We start from the raw sequence: 24,785 nt of genomic DNA on the forward strand, positions 1-24,785 counted from the left end.
AAAGTTTGGGGCTGCGATGCTTATGTGAAAAAGTTTCAGGTTGATGAGCTCGAACCCAAAGCGGATAAAAATGCATCTTCATAGGACACCCAAAACAGTTGGGTATACCTCCTATCTCAGATCCGGAAGCAAAAGTAATTGTTTCTAGAAACGGGTCCTTTCTCGAGGAAAAGTTTCTCTCGAAAGAATTGAGTGGGAGGATGGTGGAGACTTGATGAATTTATTGAACCATCACTTCAACCAGTGAGTAGCAGGGCACAGGAAGTTGTTCATGTCGCACCTACACCAATTGAAGTGGAAGCTGATGATAGTGATCATGATGCTTCGGATCAAGTCACTACCGGGCCTCGTAGGTCGACAAGGACGCGTACTACTTCAAAGTGGTACACAATCATGTCTTAGAGGTCATGTTGCTAGACAACAATGAACCTACGAGCTATGTAGAAGCAATGGTGGGCCCTGATTCCGACAAATGGCTCGAGGCCATAAAATCCGAGAGAGGATCCATGACTTTGGAAGAAATACTTGATGGTCGTAAGGCCGTTGGGTACATATGGATTTTAAAAGGAAGACAAACAATGATGGTAAGTATCGCCATTAAGAAAGCTCGACTTGTTGTTAAGATGTTTTCCGACAAGTTCAAGGAGTTGACTACGATGAGACTTTCTCATTCGTAGTGATGCTAAGAGTGTGTTGGAATTATATTAGCAATTACTGCATGATTTATGAAATCTTTCAGATAAGATGTCAAAACATTGTTTCCTCGACAATATCCTTGAGGAAAGGTTGTATGTGATACAACCAGAAGGTTTTGTCAATCCTGAAGAACGCTAACAAATATGCAAAGCTCCAGCAATCCTTCTAAGGACTGGAGTAAGCATCTCGGAGTTGGAATGTACGCTTTGATGAGATGATCAAAGATTTTGGGTTTATACAAAGTTTGTGAGAAACTTGTATTTCCAAAGAAGTGAGTGGGAGCACTATAAAATTTCTGATAAGTATATGTTGTTGACATATTATTGATCAGAAATGATGTAGAATTTCTGGAAAGCATATAGGGTTATTTGAAAAGTGTTTTTGAATAGAAAACCTGGAATAAGCTGCTTGAACATTGAGCATCAAGATCTATGAGGATAGATCAAAAACGCTAAATGGTACTTTTAAATGAGCACATACCTTGACAAGATCTTGAAGGTGTTCAAGATGGATCAGTCAAAGAAGGAGTTCTTTCCTGAGTTGTAAGGTATGAAATTAAGAGTTAAAGCTCGACCATAGCAAAAGAGAGAGAAAGGATGAAGGTCGTCCCCTATGCTTTAGACGTAGGCTCTATAGTATGCTATGATGTGTACCGCACCGGAAGTGTGCCTTGCCATGAGTTAGTCAAGGGGTACAAGAATGATCCAGGAATGGATCATTGGACAACGGTGAAAATTGTCCTTGGAGTAAATAAATGACATGTTTCTCGATTAAGGAGGTGATAAAGAGTTCGGCGTAAAGGGTTACGTTGATGCAAGCTTTAACACCTATCTGAATGACTCTGAGTAGCAAACCGGCTACGTATAGTGGATCAACCATTTGGAATAGCTCCAAGTGGAACGTGGAAGCAGCATTTACAATATGACATAGAGAATTGCGAAATACATACAGATCTGAATGTTGCAGACCCGTTGACTAAAACCTCTCTCACAAGCAAAACATGATCAAACCCCAGAACTCATTCAGTCTTAATCACATGGTGATGTGAACTAGTTTAGTAACACTAGTAAACTCTTTGGATGTTGGTCACATGGCGATGTGACCTGACAATCTTAATCACATGGCAATGTGAACTAGATTATTGAATCTAGTGCAAGTGGGAGACTATTGGAAATATGCCCTAGAGGCAATAATAAATTAGTTATTATTATTATATTTCCTTGTTCATGATAATTGTTTATTATCCATGCTATAATTGTATTGATAGGAAACTCAGATACATGTGTGGGTACATAGACAACACCAAGTCCCTAGTAAGCCTCTAAATGACTAGCTCGTTGATCAATAAATGGTTACAGTTTCCTGACCATGGACATTGGATGTCGTTGATAACGGGATCACATCATTAGGAGAATGATGTGATGGATAAGACCCAATCCTAAGCCTAGCACAAAGATCGTGTAGTTCGTATGCTAAAGCTTTTCTAATGTCAAGTATCATTTCCTTAGACCATGAGATTGTGCAACTCCCGGATACCGTAGGAATGCTTAGGGTGTACCAAACGTCACAACGTAACTAGGTGGCTATAAAGGTGCACTACAGGTATCTCCGAAAGTGTCTGTTGGGTTGGCACGAATCGAGACTGGGATTTGTCACTCCGGTTGACGGAAAGGTATCTCTGGGCCCACTCAGTAGGACATCATCATAATGTGCACAATGTGACCAAGGGGTTGATCACGGGATGATGTGTTACGGAACGAGTAAAGAGACTTACCGGTAACGAGATTGAACAAGGTATCGGCATACCGACGATCGAATCTCGGGCAAGTACAATACCGCTAGACAAAGGGAATTGTATACGGGATTGCTTGAATCCTTGTCATCGTGGTTCATCCGATGAGATCATCATCGAACATGTGGGAGCCAACATGGGTATCCAGATCCTGCTGTTGGCTATTGGCCAGAGAGCTATCTCGGTCATGTCTGCATGATTCCCGAACCCGTAGGGTCTACACACTTAAGGTTCGATGACGCTAGAGTTGTTATGGCAATTGGTATGCAGTTACCGAATGTTGTTTGGAGTCCCGGATGAGATCCCGGACGTCACGAGGAGTTTCGGAATGGTCCGGAGGTAAAGATTTATATATGGGAAGTCCAATTTTGGCCACCGGAAAATGTTCGGGATTTTTCGGTATCGTACCGGGAAGGTTCTAGAAGGTTCCGGAGTGGGGCCCACCAGCATGGGGGGACCCACATGAACATGGGTAGTGTGGGCAAGGCCCCACACCCTTGGTCAAGGAGCACCAAGATCCCCCCTTAGAAGGAATAAGATCATATCCCGAAGGGATAAGATCAAGATCCCTAAAAAGGGGGGATAACAATCGGTGGGGAAGGAAATGATGAGATTTCTTTCCTACCACCTTTGCCAACGCCCCAATGGACTTGGAGGGCAAGAAACCAGCCCCCTCCACCCCTATATATAGTGGGGAGGTGCATGGGAGCTTCACCCTTGCCCCTGGCGCTGCCCTCTCCCTCCCCAACACCTCCTCCTCCTCCGTAGTGCTTGGTGAAGCCCTGCTGGAGAACTGCAAGCTCCACCACCACGCCGTCGTGCTGCCGGAGCTCTCCCTCAACTTTCCCTCTCTGCTTGCTGGATCAATAAGGAGGAGACATCCCCGGGCTGTACGTGTGTTGAACGCGGAGGTGCCGTCCGTTCGGCACTAGGATCTCCGGTGATTTGGATCACGATGAGTACGACTCCTTCAACCCCGTTCTCTTGAACGCTTCCGCTTAGCAATCTACAAGGGTATGTAGATGCACTCTCCTTCCCCTCGTTGCTAGTCTCTCCATAGATAGATCTTGGTGACTCATAGGAAAATTTTGAATTTCTGCTACGTTTCCCAACAGGAATTTCCTAAGTGTTGAAGATTGACATGAATAGGTTCAAGTCAATCTGGGGCCTAATGTTGGGGTTATAACTGGTGGGTATAAACCGCCCAGGAGGGGCCGGTTTATCCACAGAGATACTGCCAATATTGAAGCCCATGAAGTTATTGAAGATGGCGACTTATGGATGAAACATGACCAGGGAGCCCAAAGCCCAGAGGCGGGTTAGGGCCCATACAGTAAACCGCCATAGGCGTGTAACTTGTAATGTAAGGCAGGAAAGAGTAGATACCAAGCCGTACACGTTTATGAACCGGCCTCGGGATTCTATAGACTGACGGGCGTCATCCTGTATATATAAAGGGATGACCCGGCAGCGGTTTAGGGACAAGAAAGAACAACTTGAGAGCCAGGCAAAGCGGATTTGCTCCCTGGTCATCGAAACCCCATCAATTCCACCACAACTGGATTGTAGGCTTTTACCTTCACCGCAAGGGGCCAAACAGTATAAACTCCCCGTGTCCTTTGTCCGGTTTAACCCCTTTAAGATAATCTCGTTGCGATGGCTCCATGACTAAGTCCTTACGCTAGGACATCTGACGTGACAATTCCACGACAACGCGTGTAGCGGTTGTTTACTCGAAGGAGGGTCAGGTACCACGCTTAGATGGAACAAATTTTGACTTGACGTGTTAGTATTAAATAAAGTTATATATTCCACAATGTCACATACAGAAAAGAAAACGATTGCCGTGGGGAAAATGGAAAATTGGGTTTGTCTCTCATCACACCATCTCACACAAGGCGGTAGTGGCCTCTCTCTCTCAGCGTTGGTCAGTGATCCGGCCGCATCCCGTCTGTCGGCGGAAAGGGAGGATGTGCATCGTCTCTCCATTCGACGGTGTTGAGGCAGCACGTCCCGATTTGGGGTACCCGTCATTCTCTCTAACCAAGCTCCGGCGTGGTAGGGCCTTCGCCACTTGCTCGCTGCCGCAGTATGGGCAGATCCTGGCCGCCAACGCCCTCCTAGTAACATCCCGACGACCCTCAGGTACAGCTCCCTCCGGCCTTGCTCCACTGCCCATCTTCCCACGTTGCTGCATGTGAATCTTCTTTAGTTGTTTGCTTAAATCGTATCTTGGCCGACGTACTTTCCATCTTGCAATCTCATCCTCAAACCATTTTTGATAAACCACCATGTGCTATCTTTCCCTTATTACATGGAATATGTTTATTTTTTGTCGGCGTATGTGTCTTCAACTCGTGTTATTGGGCAGTAATTGTTTCCTTTCTACCTCCTTTTGCAAGCAGGGCTATCCATTTTCACCTCATTGTTATTGCGACCTTTTGGTGAACTGCACAAATCACTTTTTTCTTAAGAGTGTTTTGTGCAGTTCCGCCAAAATGTCACACGGGAAATGTTTTTACATTTCTGTGGGACTGCTCCAATATCACATAAAGCAGTTCTAACATAATTTCTTTTAATGGAGGATGGTATAGTTGGAACACCCGGATCTCCAAGTTTCTTTGGTATTCCACCCTTAAAAGTGTAATTAGCAAGCATGGTGGAAATTTCAGCTTCCGGTATCTCTCTTTTATTTGTGATGATATCCTTCATGTATTTAGCATAAGGATTTACTTTAAGCATATCAGTTAAGCGCATGCGTAAGAAAATAGGTCTAATCATTTCAGCAAAGCACTCAAAATCCTCATCATCCTTTGACTTGGATGTTTTAGGAGGAAAGGGCATGGGTTTCTGAACCCATGGTTCTCTTTCCTTACTGTGCTTCCTAGCAACAAAATCTCTCTTGTCATAACGTTGATTCTTTGGTTGTGGGTTATCAAGATCAACAGCAGGTTCAATCTCTACATCATTGTTATTACTAGGTTGAGCATCCACATGAACATCACTATTAGCATTATCATCAGGTTCATGTTCATCTCCGGATTGTGTTTCAGCATCAGAGATAGAAGTATCATTGGGATTCTCAAGTATTTCTACATTAGGTTCACTAGAAGTTTGCAAAGTCCTATCATTTTTCTTTTTCTTCTTCTTAGAAGAACTAGGAACATCTAGATGATTATTCTGAGAATCTTGTTCAATTCTTTTAGGGTGGCCTTCAGGGTACAAAGGTTCCTGAGCCATTCTATCAGTTCTAGTAGCCACTCTAAAGGCAAAGTCATTTTTATTATTCAACTCGTCAAGCAAATCATTTTGAGCTTTGAGTACTTTCTTAGCTTGAGTAGCAACCATAGAAGCATATTTGCTAACGCGGTGAAGTTCATCTTTAACTCTAGCCAGATTATCACCTACGCGTCCTATCTCGAAAGCATTATTCTTTAACTCTCTACCAACATAAGCATTAAAACTTTCTTGTCTAGCCATAAAGTCATCAAATTCATCTAAGCATGGGCTATGAAATTTAGTAGAGGGTATTTCAACTTTATCATATCTATAGAGAGAATTTACCTTTACTACCTGTGTCAGGTTATCAAGACAATGTGGTTCTTCAGGCGGTATATTCAGACCATGTATTTCTTCAATAGGAGGTAAATTCTTAACATCTTCAGCTTTAATACCTTTTTCTTTCATTGATTTCTTTGCCTCTTGCATATCTTCAGGACTGAGGAATAAAACACCTCTCTTCTTCGGAGTGGGTTTAGGAATAGGCTCAAGAGTTGGCTCAATTGGTTCAGGAATTACTTCAGGAACTGGCTCGGGGAGAGTCCAATTATTTTCATTAGTCAATATATTATTCAATAATATTTTAGCTTCGTCGACTGTTCTTTCCCTGAAAACACAACTAGCACAACTATCCAAGTGGTCCTTGGAAGCATCGGTTAGTCCATTATAAAAGATATCAAGTATTTCATTTTTCTTAAGGATATAGCATAAAGCAACCGGAGAAGCCTCCCCCAAGCTTGTGGGAGACTCTCTTCTTTGGTTTGCACAAAATTATATATTTCCCGCAAGGCAGCTTGTTTCTTATGAGCAGGGAAATATTTAGCAGAGAAGTAATAAATCATATCCTCAGGACTACGCACACAACCAGGAGCAAGAGAATTATACCAAGTCTTATCATCACCCTTTAATGAGAACGGAAATATCTTAAGGATATATAAATAGCGAGACTTCTCATCACGAGTAAATAGGGTGGCTATGTCATTCAACTTGGTAAGATGTGCCACAACAGTTTCAAATTCAAGGCCATAAAAAGGATCAGATTCAACTAAAGTAATAATATCAGGATCAACAGAGAATTCATAATCGTTATCAGTAACACAGATAGGTGAAGTAGCAAAAGTAGGATCGGGTTTCATTCTAGCATTAAGAGGCTGCTGCTTCCATTTAGCTAATAATTTCTTAAGATCATTTCTATCATTGCAAGCAAGAATAGCTTCAGCAGCTTCTTTGTTCATAACATAACCCTTAGGAACAACAGGTAATACATTATCATTGGGGGAATGTTTATCATCACTATCATCAAGAATAGGTTCTTCAATATTTTCATTCCCCCTAATTCTAGCAAGTTGTTCATCAAGAAATTCACCTAATGGCAAAGTAGTATCACGCACAGAAGTAGTTTCATCATGCATAGCAGAAGTGGCATCATCAATAACATGCGACATATCAGAATTCATAGCAGTAGCAGGTTTAGGTGTCGCAAGCCTATCAATAACGGAAGGAGAATCTAGTGCAGAGCTAGATGGCAGTTCCTTACCTCCCCTCGTAGTTGAGGGAAAAATCTTGGTCTTAGCGTCTTTCAAGTTCTTCATAGTGATCAACAGATATAAATCCCAAGTGAATCAGAGAATAGAGCTATGCTCCCCGGCAACGGCGCCAGAAATTAGTCTTGATAACCCACAAGTATAGGGGATCGCAATAGCTTTCGAGGGTAGAGTATTCAACCCAAATGTATTGATTCGACACAAGGGGAGCCAAAGAATATTCTTGAGTATTAACAGTTGAGTTGTCAATTCAACCACACCTGGATAACTTAGTATCTGCAGCAAAGTGTTTAGTAGCAAAAGTGGTATGATAGTAATGGTAACAGTAGCAACAATAAAGATAAATATTTTTGGGTTTTTGTAGTAGTTGTAACAGTAGCAATGGAAAAGTAAATAAGCGAAGAACAATATATCAAAAGCTCGTAGGCAATGGATCAGTGATGGATAATTATGCTGGATGCGATTCCTCATACAATAGTTATAACATAGGGTGATATAGAACTAGCTCCAGTTCATCAATGTAATGTAGGCATGTATTTTGTAAATAGTCACATGTGCTTATGGAAAAGAACTTGCATGACATCTTTTGTCCTACCCTCCCGTGGCAATGGGGTCCTAGTGGAAACTAAGGGATATTAAGGCCTCCTTTTAATAGATAACCGGACCAAAGCATTAACACATAGTGAATACATGAACTCCTCAAACTACGGTCATCACCGAGAAGTATCCTGATTATTGTCACTTCGGGGTTGTCGGATCATAACACATAATAGGTGGCTATAGACTTGCAAGATAGGATCAAGAACACACATATATTCATGAAAACATAATAGGTTCAGATCTGAAATCATGGCACTCGGGCCCTGATGACAAGCATTAAGCATAGCAAAGTCATAGCAACATCAATCTCAGAACATAGTGGATACTAGGGATCAAACCCTAACAAAACTAACTTGGTTACATGGTAAATCTCATCCAACCCATCACCGTCCAGCAAGCCTACGATGGAATTACTCACACACGGCGGCGAGAATCATGAAATTGGTGATGGAGGATGGTTGATGATGACGATGGCGACGAATCCCCCTCTCCGGAGCCCCGAATGGACTCCAGATCAGCCCTCCCGAGAGAGATTAGGGCTTGGCGGCGGCTCCGTATCGTAAAACGCGATGAAACTTTCTCTCTGATTTTTTTCTCCGCGAGACGGTATATATGGAGTTGGAGTTGAGGTCGGAGGAGGTCCGGGGGGCCCACGAGATAGGGGGCGCGCCCTAGGGGGGGGGGCGCACCCCCCTGTCTCGTGGACAGGCCTTGGGCCCCTTGGCCCAGATTCTTTCGCCAAAAAATCTTATTAATTCTGAAAAGTCCCTCCGTGGATTTGCAGGTCATTCCAAGAACTTTTCTTTTCTGCACATAAAACAACATCATGGTAGTTCTGCTGAAAACAGTGTTAGTCCGGGTTAGTTTCATTCAAATCATGCAAGTTAGAGTCCAAAACAAGGGCAAAAGTGTTTGGAAAAGTAGATACGTTGGAGACGTATCAGCCACTGGTTCAAACCTTCAACCCCAAGGGTGGACTACTCCCTCCTCATCATGGTGGCCGCTGAGATGATGAAGATGGCTTCTCCTGATGATTTCCCCCTCCGACGGAGTGCCAGAACAGGGTCCAGGTTGGTTTTTCGTGGCTAGAGAGGCTTGTGGTGGCGAAACTTCTGATCTAGGGTTATTTCTGGAGGTTTGTGTATATATAGGATTTTTCAGTGTTGGAATCACGGGAAGATGGGCCACGAGGGCCCCACAAGGCACCAGGGTGCGCCAGAGGGGGCTGGTGCGCCCTGGTGGGTTGTGGCCACCTCATGCCTCTTCTGGCCCTCCCACGAAACTTCTAGTGCCTCTTTTCTTCCAAAACAATCGTCAAAAAAGTTTCTTTGCATTTGGAGAACTTTTATTACTCCACAAAAAAACAACACCACGGTAATTATGCTGAAACAATGTTAGTCCGAGTTAGTTCAATGCAAATGATACCAAAACCGTATAAAATTGTTGCAGAAATGGCATGAATACTTCATAAATTATAGATACGTTGGAGACGCATCACCACCCATGCCCGAGCTCCGGCGTCCGCCCTGGCGCTCGCTGCCGTCAGCTCCGACCACCTCAGCCTGGGTCACCGCCACCGACGCGCTCGCGAGTGCTTGTTCGAACGGTGCCAACCGCACACGAAACAGTCACCCCTAGATTAATTCTGGCGCGCTCCCGAGCCTCCGCCGTGGCTTTTGCCACCGGCGGCTAAACATCGATGCCCGCGCTGAGGTGGTCGGCTCGGAACCGCACCCTGGGTCACTGACCCGTGGGCCCTAGGGGCCCGGCTGGCCAGTTGACCCGGTCAGCCCTGCGGACGGACAGACCCATGCAGTTGATAGATTGGGCCCACCCCACTAAATCTAATTAGAACTTAGTTAAATTAATTTGATTAATTAGTTTAACCTTATCACACACTGACATGTGGGCCCAGTAGGTAATTAACTAACTAGATTAGTCTTAAACACTGTTAAACCCCTCGCTGTCAATGACACATGGGTCCCAACCATCAATTTGACCAGTCAACTTGCTGGTTGACTGCTGACATCATGTGATGTCAGGCTGGCACAATAATTCTGTTTTTGTTTTAAATTGAATCTATTAATTTCAGAAAATGTTTAAATCTTTGAAAATTAATAGAAAATAATCTATACATCGAATGAAAATAATTTATATATGAAAGTTGATCAGAAAAATCCAACGAATCCGAATATGCAATCTGTTCTTGCCACATGCCCATAGAATGTTGAACATGGAACCATCCCCCTATTTTCATTTGTATGAAAAATGCCAAACTCCAGGAAAACCCCTCCGGATGTTTTCCCTGTCCGTCTACAACGTGTAGTACCGCGTTAGAACACTCCTAGCTCTACATATCGTCATGTCATGCTTAGTGATGCATTTGTTTGCATTATATTTACTGTTTCTTCCCCCTCTTCTCTCTGGTAGACCCCGAGACCGATGTTGCCCCAGTGATCGACTACGTCCCGACGACCCTTTTTCCTTTGCAGTAGAGCTTCCAAGGAAGCAAACACCCTTGATCATTCCGATATCGCCCATCCTCTTCTCTCTTATGCTTGCATTAGAACTGCAACTGCTTTTGTATGATCCTATTCTGATGCATAGCTTGATTTTGTAACCTGCAATTGCTACCTTACCTGCTTATCCTAAACTGCTTAGTATAGGTTGGTTAGAGATGCACCAGTGGCCCCTCACCTTGTCCCAGTTGTCCCTGCTTTATCTCTGATGACTCGATCAACATGATCAACGCACAGAGCCTGACACATCACATCACACCCCCTTAGTTGCATGACATTGTAGGGTTACTATGGAGTGCCTCGGGTGATACCTCATATAGCACTTCTTGTGTTAACTCTGTAGTGTAGCTATTCGGTCGTGGTCATTGATGTGGCTTGAAACTATGTCGGTGTTTTCCCAAAGAGGAAGGGATGATGCAGTGTAGCCACCGTAGGTATTTCCCTCAGTTATGAAACCAAGGTTATCAATCCAGTAGGAGAACCAAGCAACACTATATAAACGGTACCTGCACACAAAGAACAAATACTTGTAACCTGATGCATAACAGGGGTTGTCAATCCCTCCATGGTAAAAAGATAGATTGTTTTGTATAAGATTGGATAATTGGATCTAGTAAAAACACAAAATAAAATAAGTAAAGAAAAAGTGCATCAAGGTATTTTTGGGTTTTCGGAATAATGGATCTGAAAACAATATGATAAAAGATAGACCCGGGGCCATAGATTTCATTAGTGTCTTCTCTCGAGAAAATAGCATACGGTGGGTAAACAAATAACTTTTGGGCAATTGATAGAAGATCAAATAATTATGACGATATCCAAGGCAATGATCATGTATATAGGCATCACATTCAAGATTAGTAGACCGACTCCTGCCTGCATCTACTATTATTACTCCACACATCGACCGCTATCCAACATGCATGTAGTGTATTGAGTTCATTGAGAAACGGTGTAATGCAATAAGAATTATGACATGATGTAGACAAGATCTATTCACGTAGGCATAGACCCCATATTTTTATCCTTAATAGCAACGATACATGTGTGCCTTGCTACCCCTTCTGTCATTGGGTGAAGACACCGCAAGATCGAACCCAGCACAAACCACCTCTTCCCATTGCAAGAAAAATCAATCTAGTTGGCCAAACCAAACCAATGTTTTGGAGAAGAAATACGAGGCTATAATAATCATGCATATTAGAGAGCAAAGAAGACTCAAATAATATTCATAGATAGATCTGATCATAAACTCACAATTCATCGGATCCCAACAAACACACTACAAAAAGTCATTACATCATATAGATCTCCAAGAATATCGAGGAGAACATGTATTGAGAATCAGAAAGAGAGAAGAAGCCATCTAGCTACTGCCTACGGACCCGTAAGTCTATGGTGAAATACTCATGCATCATCGTAGGAGCACCAATGAGGATGATGAACCCCTCCGTGATTGTATTCCCCTCTAGTAGAGTGCCGGAATAGGGCTCTAGATTGGATCTCATGGTTCTGGAACTTGTGGTGGCTGGAATTGTGTTTCGATTGCTCCCCTAGGTTTTTAGGAATATCTGAGTGTTTGTAGAGCTGAGAGGTGGTGGAGGAGACCTCCATGGGCCCCACCACCCATCGGGGCGTGCCTTGGGCCTCTGGTGGGCCCAGGTGGGTGGTGGGCCCCATGGGCCTCCCCTTGGTGCTTGCTTGGTTCCCATGTTTCCTTCTGGTCCAAAAAAATCTCCAAAAAGTTTTGTGGCATTTGGACTTCATTTGGTACTGATATTCTGCGAAGTAAAAAACAAGCAAAAAATAGCAACTGGCACTAGGCACTATGTCAATAGGTTAGTCCCAAAAAATGATATAAAGTTGCTATAAAATGAAGGTAAAACAACCAAGAAGGATAATGTAACAGCATGGAAGAATAAAAAAGTATAGATACATTGGAGGCGTATCGGTCATCAAAGGTGATTCCTCCTTCACCACTCCCGATATGACTCTGTCGTGCAACACCTCAAGCGTGGACCTCGAGGGTGATTCCTCCTAGTTCACCTTGATGGTTACATTGAGTGGGAATCCATCGAGGGTGATTCCTCGGGTTCCCCCCTTGTTATTGTGGACACCCGGTTACTTTGACTTTACCACAGAACCATGATGAAGTCGGGTCAACCCGAGGGGTACCTGCAAGAGAATGTGACGAGTGATGTGAAGTCGGGTTAACCTGGAGAGTACCCACGAGTTTTCCACACGGCACGACCGAGCATTATTTGCCCTTGTCATAAGTCCGTGAGATGGGGTGACAGGACCACATATCATGGATCATTGATCATTACCGCGTGCTCCCAAGACACTAACGATTTGGATATGTGATCCGAGTAGGCCTCTATCATTTTTGCACTAAACACCACGCGGGAATAAGTATGGGCACTCTACGTCGTATGTATCAGCCGAAAGCTCTTCGAACGTCAGCAATTGAGTTGCGCGTCCCGTGTTGGACTAGTTAAGCCTGCAATTGTATAAGGGGGCTAGGTCTGCTCACTCGCAGTGTACGCAACATGCAGGAGTGCAAAGGGCGATGGGCCCAAGACCCTGCATGTTGGCCTCTTTGTTGAGCCCAGGTAGGACTAGGTGTGTTGATCAGCTGAGGATAGTCATGACCTAATGGTGTGTCTGGCCGGAGTTGAGCGAGTGTGTTGGGTAAGTTTGCGCACCCCTGCAGGGAAGAATTATCTATTCGAATAATTGTGTGCACGGTAACGGACGCTTGGAGTTGTATCCCGATCGATGCAACTAGAACTGGATACTCGGGCATGAAATGGATATGATGGCTCTGGGATTGCTTTCTCAGAGGTAGTCGAGAAATGATCTCTGGGCATTAATGCTACTTACTACTGTTATGCTATGTTACACTTATCTCTTATGATGCTGCAAGATGCTTGAAGATGCTAATCTTTGACAGGCTAGACTTTCCCCTTCTCTTCTAGCATTCTGCAGTTCACTCCACAGATACAACCCATTCTTTTAATACAAATGCATACTTAGTTTAGATATTATGTAAGTCTTGCGAGTACTTTGGATGAGTACTCACGGTTGCTTTGCTACCTCCTTTTTCCCCATACCCAATTGCTGCGATTAGATGACGGATCCTAGGATCTAGATGCTGCCATCGATGACTACTACTACCCAGAGGGTGCCTACTACTACGTGGAGGCCGCCGATGACCAAGGGTTGTTAGGAGGCTCCCGAGCAGGAGGCCTTGCCTTTTCGATCGTTGTTCCTTCTATGCTAGCCTTCTAAAGGCAAACTTGTTTAACTTATGTCTGTACCTAGATATTGTTGCTTCCGCTAACTCGTTTGTATTTGAGCTCTCGAGGCCCCTGGCTTGTATGACTTTAATTTGTGTCTAGAGTTGTGTTGTGATATCTTCCCGTGAGTCCCTGATCTTGATCGTACACATTTGCGAGTATGATTAGTGTACGGTTGAATTGGGGGCGTCACATTGACCATTCGCTTCAAAGCAATAGGGTTTCTAGAAGTTTTTTAATTCACGTATCATAGTTCAATTGTCGGTATTCCGGTTATAAACAACATGGGGCCCAAGAAATGAATGTAGATGGTGAGAACTATTACCATATCAAGAATTCTTAATAGGTGGAGCAATTCTCACAACATTCTTGACATAAAAGATGGTAATACTACAAGGTAGAACATAACATAAGTTGGATAGCAAGGAACTCATGGTACAACACAAAACAAGAACAAGTTTTGTATTGGAGAAAAAGCAAGAATGTTCTCGACGTTAACACAAATCATCGAGGGGGCAAGGATGGTATTTCTCATCATGATTTCAAAGCAAAACTTGGGAGAAGTCAATTTGTTTCCAATGAACACGACACATTTTTTACAGAGGTTCCTTGAAGATGCAATCGATTAGCGGCGGCATCCAGCGAAAGGAATGGTGAAGTAAAAGTGTATTGGAACCACATATAAGATGTAATCTCTGAATTAGAGTTGCCTTTCAAGACAAATACTACGACGTTGAAAGCTCGATGTAGCTTAGCATACTGTCGGGATTGTGTCCCGGGGATGAAGGATATAGGTAGCACGATCAAGCTTTAGCATGATGATGATGATATAGCCAATCGACTGGGGAGGACATGATTGAGTACAAACTCATAAGCAAGGAAGATTACTAAGAGTTGTTGAACCGCAGTGCATACTCGATTTAGATATGGGTGTCCTTGAGTGACTAACAACTCAAGACCCAGGAAAAATTGGAATTGGTGAGAGTAATATTCCAACAAGAATTCATAAGAGATAGTGCAATGACACGATATCCTTGAGATAATAGGGGCAATACTCAAGGTAGATCAGAATAGCGGTTGGACATGCGTATTGATTTGTAGAAGACAAGTGCTTTCACTTGTCCGAGAAATGGGATCAAATAAGAACAATCATGGTCGGAGCCACAGTTGTAAAGGACCAAACGTAGATACAAGACGAACTTACAACTAGGGTATAATTATTACAAGCAGCTTCCATGGTAAGTTCCACATCGGGTCTATGGGCATGAACACAAAGGTTCAAGGTTGGCTCCCACTTCCTTAATGCCTAACTTTTCATTCACTTCTCGTCCTCAAAGAAGTTGCAAAGTTGAAACTTTATCCGACAAAACACCAGTAGATATAACCCGCAAAATCTTCGGGTTCACACCAATTATGGAAGGCTTAGGTTCAACCCATCAGGGTGTCTTAGGAACATATAACGCAAGCTTTAGGAGCAAATTATACAAGCCCAAAAATAGAGCATGGCTGAGAAAGCAGAGGATACATTTTACCAAAGGCATTATGTATCATGGAAGAACTCACAAGGTGATTGAGTATGAAGGATCATGTCGGATAAAATCCAACCAAGGATCTGGTGGTCCACAAGGGATCTGTTGTGAGCATCGGTACTCAACTAAAATAAGAAAGAATGCAAGGAGATCATATTATAGAAACAACTGACTAATTCAAAGCTCAAATGCAAAGGAAATATGATTTCCAAATCAAGGGGTCAGAAGCAAACACTCTAATTAAGGATGGGTAAGTTGAATAAACTTAGGGGTAGAATTGATGACAATTTGATTGACCGAGAACCAGCTCCTGTTCAAAATGACGTCTGAGCTGGAAGGATGAATTCTAGGATTCGACTGAGGATTGCGAGAATCCACAACATATTGAATCAACAGACTCATAATGATAGTGCCAAAGCATGCCAATAAGATTACTAGACTTATGGGATTAACCATAATGCAAGAAATCAAGAATTTCAAGAGCCATAGGCTGCTGAGGATTTTTGGAAGATCGAATGGTAATTCGAAGACTTTTGTGAGATACATAAACAACTGGGGATGAACAAATCCCCGGTAATTGTGACAAATTATTCATACATGTATTCATGTGGAAAAGGAGCTGCATGGCAGCAGGCACAATGGATTCTTGGAATATCGGAAAGTATTACAAGGTATCTTGGAATAACAAGACCAATTGGAAAACAAGGTATCTACAGCAAGTGTATGTAGCTATCCATAGGGATTTATCGGTGGTAGGGAATTGCAACGGCTAAGGGCACAAGGGTCTTGGGAAAACATCGGAGAGTATCTTCGGAATCTTCTGGTGCACCAAGCGATCATCTGGAATGAAGGGCTCTCTAGGAGGAAGTAGTTATGAGAACCTAGAGTTAGAGTTAGCAAAATCATTTAACCCGAGTAGAAGAGAGATCAGAGTCCGAGAGTAAGGAAGAGGAATAAAAGATCCTAATACCACCCAACTATGATGTGGTCCCGTAAGCCACACATCAATGTTAGTAAAAGTTTCCCAATGACTAGACTCAACTTTGGCCAGGGAGTTGGAAATGGGGGTTCCTACAGGCAGTCGGCTCCGATACCAACTTGGGATGCCCCTGATACAATCGTACACTAATAATACACACAAATGTGTACGATCAAGATCAGGGACTCACGGGAAGATATCATAACATAACTCTAGACACGAATTAAAATAATACAAGATCCATATTACAAGCCAGGGGCCTCGAGGGCTCGAATACATAAGCTCGAATACAAATGAGTCAACGGAAGCAACAATATCTGAGTACAGACATAAGTTAAATAAGTCTACCTTAAGAAGGCTGGCACAAATATCAACGATCGATAAGACAAGGCCTCCTGCCTGGGAGCCTCCTAACTACTCCTCATCGTTCGTGGTCTCCACGTAGTAGTAGGCCTCGTTAGGGTAGTAGTAGTCGTCAGTAGCATCGTCTAGCTCCTGGGATCCGTGATCTGATCGCAGCAATCGGGTAAAGGGGAAAAGAAGTAGCAAAGCAACCGTGAGTACTCATCCAATGTACTCGCAAGACTTACATCAAAACTATGCTAACTATGCTAACTATGCATCGGTATCAAAGGAGTGGGGCTATATCTTTGGACTGAAATGCAGAATGCCAGAATAGAAGGGAAAGCATGCCGGTCTATACCCTGAGCACACATGGGTCTTGGGCCCATCGCCCTTTGCACTCCTGCACATTCCATGGGTAGTCGGGATAAGTCCTGGCGACCTCCTTATACAAGGACAGGTTCTTATGTGGACCACCCAGGCATGCGCCGCTTAGTCACTGGCATCCGAAGAGCTTCAGCTGATACATACGATGTCAAGTGCCCATAATTGTTCCCGCATGGCGGTTAGTGCGTATAGGTCAAAAGACCTACTCACATCAAATACCCAATCTTGATAGTGTCTTGCGAGCGCGCGGTAATGAGCCTAGACTCAAGATCATGTGACCCCATTGCCCCATCTCGTGGACTTATGGCAAGGGCCCGGAATGCCCGGCCGTGCCACGCAAAGATCTTGCGGTTACCCTCCAGGTCAACCTGACTTCACATCAACTCGTGGGTACCCTCTAGGTCAACCTGACTTGCTAGAGACTATCGGGAACTTAGGTCCACCTCTACTGGGGTTGTCGGGGATATACCCCGCGGTATGACCCGGCCGGATATATGACCCGGCCGGGACTTGGCGGTTCATCTGTAACCCGCCTGAAGATCGGTGACTCGCTGGTCTGGCGATTCACCGGGCTGGCGACTCATTGATGACCCTAATGTCGGGTCAAATAGAGGACAAGGTCCAAGGCCCAGAAGGCCGGCTCATATTATGGTGGGCCGGCTTAAGAGGAAAGGGAGGAATATTTCCCTTACAAGGAAGCAAGACCTGGACCTGTATCTGGCTTGTAATAGAAAATAGAATAGTCCTAATCCTACTAGGACTCGACATGTAACCCGTCCCTCCAACTTATATAAGGAGGGATAATACGTCTCCAACGTATCTATAATTTTTACGTATTCATGCCATGTTTATAATATTTTTACATGTTTTTGGTATGATTTGGTTAGAACTAACCCGGACTAACGTTGTTTTCAGCAGAACTATCGTGGTGTTGTTTTTGTGCAGAAATAAAAGTTCTCGGAATGCGCTGAAAATCAACAAAGATTTTTTCTGGAAAATATAAAAAATACTTGAACAAAAAGTTATCGGAGAGGAGTCCCGTGGGGCCCATGAGGGTGGGGGCGCGCCCCTGTTCCACATGGACTCCTCGTGGGTCCTCCTGACTTGTTCTCGATGCCAAACCCTCCTATAAATACCCAAACCTCCAGAAAGAAACCTAGATCGGGAGTTCCGCCGCCGCAAGCCTTTGTAGCCACCAAAAACCTCTTGGGAGCCCGTTTCGGCACCCTGTCAGAGGGGGAATCCATCACCGGTGGCCATCTTCATCATCACGGTGCTCTCCATGACGAGGAGGGAGTAGTTCACCCTTGGTGCTGAGGGTATGTACTAGTACCAATGTCTTTGAACTCTCTCTCTCTCTCTCTCTCTCGTGTTCTTGATTTGGCACAATCTTGATGTACCGCGAGCTTTGCTATTATAGTTGGATCATATGATGTTTCTCCCCCTCTACCTTCTTGTAGTGGATTGAGTTTTCCCTTTGAAGTTATCTTATCGGATTGAGTCTTTAAGGATTTGAGAACACTTGATGTATGTCTTGCATGTGCTTATCTGTGGTGACAATGGGATATTCATGTGATCTACTTGATGTATGTCTTGGTGATCAACTTGCGGGTTCAGTGACCTTGTGAACTTATGCATAGGGGTTGGCACACGTTTTCGTCTTAACTCTCTGGTAGAAACTTTGGGGCACTCTTTGAAGTTCTTTGTGTTGGTTTGAATAGATGAATCTGAGATTGTGTGATGCATATCATATAATCATACCCGCGGATACTTGTGGTGACATTGGAATATCTAGGTGACATTAGGGTTTTGGTTGATGTGTGTCTTAAGGTGTTATTTTACTACGAACTCTAGGGCTGTTTGTGACACTTATAGGAATAGCCCAATGGATTGATCGAAAAGAATAAATTTGAGGTGGTTTTGTACCCTACAATAATCTCTTCGTTTGTTCTACGCTATTAGTGACTTTGGAGTGACTCTTTGTTGCATGCTGAGGGATAGTTATATGATCCAATTATGTTATTATTGTTGAGAGAACTTGCACTAGTGAAAGTATGAACCCTAGGCCTTGTTTCCTACCATTGCAATACCGTTTTTCGCTCACTTTTACCATTAGTTAGCTTGCTGTTTTTATATTTTCAGATTACAGAAACCTATATCTACCATCCATATTGCACTTGTATCACCATCTCTTCGCCGAACTAGTGCACCTATACAATTTACCATTGTATTGGGTGTGTTGGGGACACAAGAGACTCTTTGTTATTTGGTTGCAGGGTTGTTTGCGAGAGACCATCTTCATCCTACGCCTTCCACGGATTTATAAACCTTAGGTCATCCACTTGAGGGAAATTTGCTACTGTCCTACAAACGTCTACACTTGGAGGCCCGACAACGTCTACAAGAAGAAGATTGTGTAGTAGACATCAAGGGACAGGGCACCCCAAGAGGGAAAAGTTTCACAAGTTGAGATAGACAAGTCAATAGCTCTCGAGATAGAGGTAGCCAAAGAGCGCCCTTTTAATCATGAGCACCATGATCAATATCAGTGAAGCAGGAGTAGGCTTTTACCTCCACCGTGAGGGGCCAAACCTGGGTAAAAAACCTCGCGTCTCTCATCCCATTCAACCCCTCTCAAGCTACCACATAGATGTGTTGGCCTCGCGACTAAGTCTTGACACTAAAGACATCTACAGTGAAAAATCCACGACAGTTGGCACCCACCACGGGGCTAGCGCATGGTGGTGTTGAGTTCTTGGAGGGAATTCTTGAAGGGATCGAGAAGCTCGCGATTGGACAGATGAAGAAGGAGCTCGTGTGGAGCAATCACTTAAGATAACCCGAAGAAATTAGGTTTGGTTTGTCTGTCGCCCCTTCTCGCGATCTATCCGCCATCATTCAGATACGCCGAGTCTGAGACGAGGTGTATTGTACGAGAAAGTTACCTGCGGTGTTTCTACTCTGAGGTCAATAGCATCTTCGCCGCCCTATAAAAAATTTCTAGCCGCCGAGATCAAATTTAGAGATTGATATGCGTGTCTGAGTGCTAGCTGTACGAGTCGCTGCAGCCTGTTTTCACTGATTGGACGCGTCCTTGCCTCATCGAGCCGCTTCCGTGTTTGTTGCAACTCTCAAGAAATTGATCAGCCACGATGCTGCTACTACTCCATTAATTTCCTGACGTGAAGACCCAGTAAAAGAAGAAATGATCAGGTTGGATCTACTGACGTAAAAAAGGGGGGGCACAAGTGGATAAGGCCACGGTTTCAGTTTCCGTCTTCGTCTTCACCTGGTCTCTGCTGCCGTGACCACGTACTGAGCCGCTCCCGCGTGGACCTTGTGTCGAGCTGCACGCCTCTGCAAACACGCCTCCGCCGGCACGCCTCTGCTACCAAGCCGCCTTCATTGGTCACTGCTGTGCCTGACTCTTCTCTAGTCGCCTCCCGTAAGTCGCTGTTGCGGGCGCACCAGCCGGCTCCCGTGTCGTGCTTTGAGCTACTTCCATGCCGCTTGCCACCTCTGAGTCGCCACTCACGAGCCGCCGCCGCGCCTTGAGCTGGCCCTGTTCGCCGGCCTCTACTGGAGCCGCTCCCCAAGTCGCCCGCTGTCAGACTCCGCTTCTACCACAACCCGCCGCTGCAGGTCTCCAGCCGCCGCCTCCATAGCGGTGCCTCATCTTTGAGCCACCACGACTGAAGTCGCCTATGATCTATCGTCAAGCCGCCCTGCTCTGCCTTGAGCGGCCATGCGCCTCAACTTCAGCGGGATAGCCGGCACGCGCTTCAGCTACAGTGGGAGAACTGCCACGCGCTCCAACCATGGGTAGCGGAACCAATAGAAAGCAATGTATGCATCGTTTGGCCAAACCAAAGTTTTCTACAACATGGACGATGTGTTGTGTGTGTTCTTTCAGTGGCTTCTGCAGCCCTTGCTGGTGTTGCTTCCATAGTCGCCCGCCTCTACTGATGAGACTCTGTGACGAGTTGCCGACGCCATCTCGTGCCCACCTACTCCGCGGCTAAGTAGCCGCTGCAGCCATACGCCCCGGTTTAAACTCGCCTCTGGGTCGCGAGACACCTCGAGCTGCCGCGGCTGCTGTTCAGCTTCCACCGTGGCCGGTCTTGAGCTGTTATAGCCGCCGCATGGCCGCTGCCCTATTGAGCATCGCTGGCTTCAACCTCGTTTTGAGCAACCTTGACCCGGCCTCTACTATTGCTGACCTGTCGCGCCTTGTTTCTATACGGCTTCAAGCCGACCGTTGGTACTGTTGAGCCGTCGCTATTGTTGAGCCACCACTGCCGCCCAGTAACCTTTGCTGCTGTGAACTAGTCATGTAGGAGTTTTCTTCTGTCTCTGCCACACATCACCACAGACGCGATCTCTACAACTGGTGTTGCTGCTTGCATCTGACATCTCAGCGACCAGCAAAAAAGAGTTAGCATGTTGTCGGATATTACTCAAAAGACTACTAATGGTTTGATTAGAAGCCATGCTGAAGAAAAAGATCAAGCAGTTGCAGAACATTTTTTGTGATTACCTACTGATCATTGTTCAGAAATTGGGAGAGATGGAGTCAACAAATTTTGCCTTTTTGCAGTATATAGTCAGAAGATCCGGTTCCATGTTTGCCATCGGCGCATTCACATATGTAGTCTGTTCGAACTTTTCATAGTTTCTGTCGGTATTTGGGACTTTAGAATTTGAAGAGTGTCAAGCGTGTGTCATTATGCTGCGAATTGTGGGTGTCTTGTGTGAGGCACTAGAGCACAAATTTTTCCCTATTATGATGGCATCATGACCCGACTCCTGAAGGATCCAACGATCAATCGGTGGGACAGGCCTGCATGCTTTAGTGGGTATTACACTATCCACTGGAGAGAATTTTGAGAAGTATTTGATCTATGCCATGCCAATACTACAAAATGCAGCAGGTTTGTTGGTGCACCCAACTTTGAACCGATGAAGAAGTATTTGACTACACCAATCAACTGAGAAAGGGCGTCTTGGAGGCCTATTTTTGTGGCTCGATCACTGTTCAAATTACTTGAGGGTATTCACAGATGCTATATATGGATCATCTGTCATCCGAACGAATCAGGTGAATTTTGTCCAATCAATTTTTATTGATATGTTTTAATTCTTTAAATAACAAGTACTCTGGCTTGCGATATTTTTTGATGCAGGACAATTGTTCACTACAAAAGCAATGATCCTGTCAGGGATATATAGCTCGCGCCACCACTATGATTTGTTTAATTTCAGCAACCAGCTGGGATGAACCATTGGCCGAGTTACTGACACAAATCATACGGGGTCATTTATAAACCGTCGAGCTTCAACATATTACAGCGTTCCGTTGTTCAACTACAAACCGGTTTATACCACGATCAAGTATAGAGAATCTCAAGACAACTCCTCGAGTCATCTTAAGACTCAGGGGCTACACTGGCATGATTTGGCAGAATTGGCCTTTGTCAGCAAATTCAACAACCTCGAGTCATTGGAGGGAAGATAACTGGTCCCGGAGGCTACTTCCTTGTTGATAAAAATTTAAAGGCCATCAGAAAATTTCTGGCTTAAAACGAAGGATTCTGGTTAAAATCTAGCTCAAGGGAAATTTGTCTCTCATAAAGCTTTGAAGCTCTCAATATCCGGTTTAAAATTCCGGTTAAAAAATCCATCTCTCGCAAGTTCGAGTTCTCAGGAAAAATTAAAGATTGTTAAAGAGAACTTGCTGCAATGATGAGCGGTTCAAACATGGCTATCCTGCCTTATTGACTTATCTTATTGCAGATCAATTGGGGGCTTCCTGCTCATTGAGCATAGTTGTGCTTACCCTCTTGATCTGGCTTGCACGCCTTATTACAAATTACTTGCACTACAAAAAAAAGACACATCCATGACATTTTGGGCCGAACGAATTTTTTTTCTGTCATACATATGCCACTTCTATGACGATAATTGTGACAAAACCCGGTATCATCATAGATGTGGTGGGCTCCTATTTCTATGAAAAAAATCATGACAGAAAATGGGCTTTTCGTCCTAGGCGGGCCAGAGACGCAGCTGCATGACATTCTTTGGGCCGTCCATGACAGAAAAAACCGTGGTAGAAGCGAGGGCAAGGAAAATTTCGGGGAGTTCCCAGTTACAGTGGGAGTTTGGGGGGCGAGCAATGCACGTTTCTCTCGTACACATACGCGTGTGTGTGCGAGGCGTTGGCTCTAACTGAACCCGAGTGAGGCGTTGGGTGAGGGAGTCCTTCGGATGTAGATCTCCTTCTCTGTAAACCGACTCCGTGTAACCCTAGCCCCCTCCGGTGTCTATATAAACCAGAGGGTCTAGTCCATAGGACACAACAACGATCCTACCATAGGCCAGCTTCTAGGGTTTAGCCTCTCTGATCTCGTGGTAGATCAACTCTTCTCTACTACCTAAAAGAACCGTAAGGTTCCCTCTCCCCCCCTTATGTCAATCTCTTCGTCAAACCCCCTCCGTTCCGTCGTACGTAGTCCCCCTCCCATCTCGATTTTCTGCACCTTCCTTTCACCCTTTTCCCTAAAAACCAGCCTTAATTACAGGCTTTAATCTGTTTCCGTGATCTCCTCCACGATCAATGGTACCCTGATGCTCGGGCGCCCTCCCCATCTGTGACCGCGACGCGCCTCCCCCATCTAGGAACAGGACACGCACCCCCAGCTCCATATGGAACAATTCCCCAACACTACCGGATTGCTTGGATTGCGCCGCCACCAGCCCGATCTCCCGTCTGGTCACCTCCGCTTCTCGCCATCTATCTCGTCATGTCATCACAGACGAGCTGCATGGAATACAATCACGTTGGATCTCCACAAACCCCACAGATCCGTCCAAGAACAGCCCCCTCTGGATCCACATCACTTCGGAGGCGAGGACGACCCCGCAACCACCGCACCCTGGCACTCAGCGGCCGGGGCAGGAGCCTACCCCCGTACCATGCCCAGAAGGCAAGGGGCTCCCAGCAACTGCAACTCCATTACGTTCCTCAATTGAGGTATTTTGTTCATTTCAGCTCCTGTCCATATGTCCATGTTTGATTCACTGACAGACAGCTCTTGTACATTAGCACATGATTAAATGAACATGGAGCACACAGGAACATGCGTGGATGGACCATGCATGCCCAAAATCACCTCATTCCTTATCCATGAGTATGTCATCATGACCCTCTGTATCAGCTCTAAGATGTACTACAATGGTTACACTAACGGTGCTACTCCATTCACCAAGATGAGGATCAATTTAATGTTTTTCCCTTTCTCTTTACTGTATTGCAAGTCATTTTTCTACACTAAAAGATCACATATTTGATGATGCACCGTACAGTACGTGAAACAATTCAGCCATGGTTTCGTAGTTTGCCGAACTGCCGAATGACTACCAGTATTATTCTATTTATTAGTATTCTTCATGTTTGTTGGAATATTTGAATGAGACAACACTTTGTATCCCAATTAAAAATGTAACTAAAGTGAGATGGTTTTAGTTTGTTTGATCCTGGAAAGTGCAGCAAGCCATAAGGCCATGATGCGCAATGAAGGATCTAATTGCGGAGCTACATCAGTTTTCTGTAAGGTGCTTGCTTGCTTCAAGTGTCTACAGGAATTAATGTTCCACTGTATCTTTTTCGTAGATTGTATAAATGCAGAAGCTAAATATCGGATCACCTTTAGCATTAGAGAAAAAGGTTAGGTGTAGATACACGACATTCATGAGAACTAAATATGTTTATGCTGTTGTTAAAAATGCATTATTTTTTGTTATTTGTTTTGTGTTATAA

General features: G+C 44.5%; 1 long non-coding RNA gene across 1 annotated transcript; it reads left to right on the forward strand.

Moving 5' to 3' along the window:
- The first annotated feature begins 23,463 nt into the window (after positions 1-23,463).
- Positions 23,464-24,497, forward strand: LOC123116055 (uncharacterized). Its single transcript, XR_006456913.1, has 2 exons — positions 23,464-23,999; positions 24,072-24,497. It is a non-coding gene; the product is annotated as an uncharacterized lncRNA (long non-coding RNA).
- The last annotated feature ends 288 nt before the right edge of the window (positions 24,498-24,785 follow it).

This window comes from Triticum aestivum, chromosome 5B (genome assembly GCF_018294505.1).
Source record: "Triticum aestivum cultivar Chinese Spring chromosome 5B, IWGSC CS RefSeq v2.1, whole genome shotgun sequence".
Taxonomy (NCBI): domain Eukaryota; kingdom Viridiplantae; phylum Streptophyta; class Magnoliopsida; order Poales; family Poaceae; genus Triticum; species Triticum aestivum.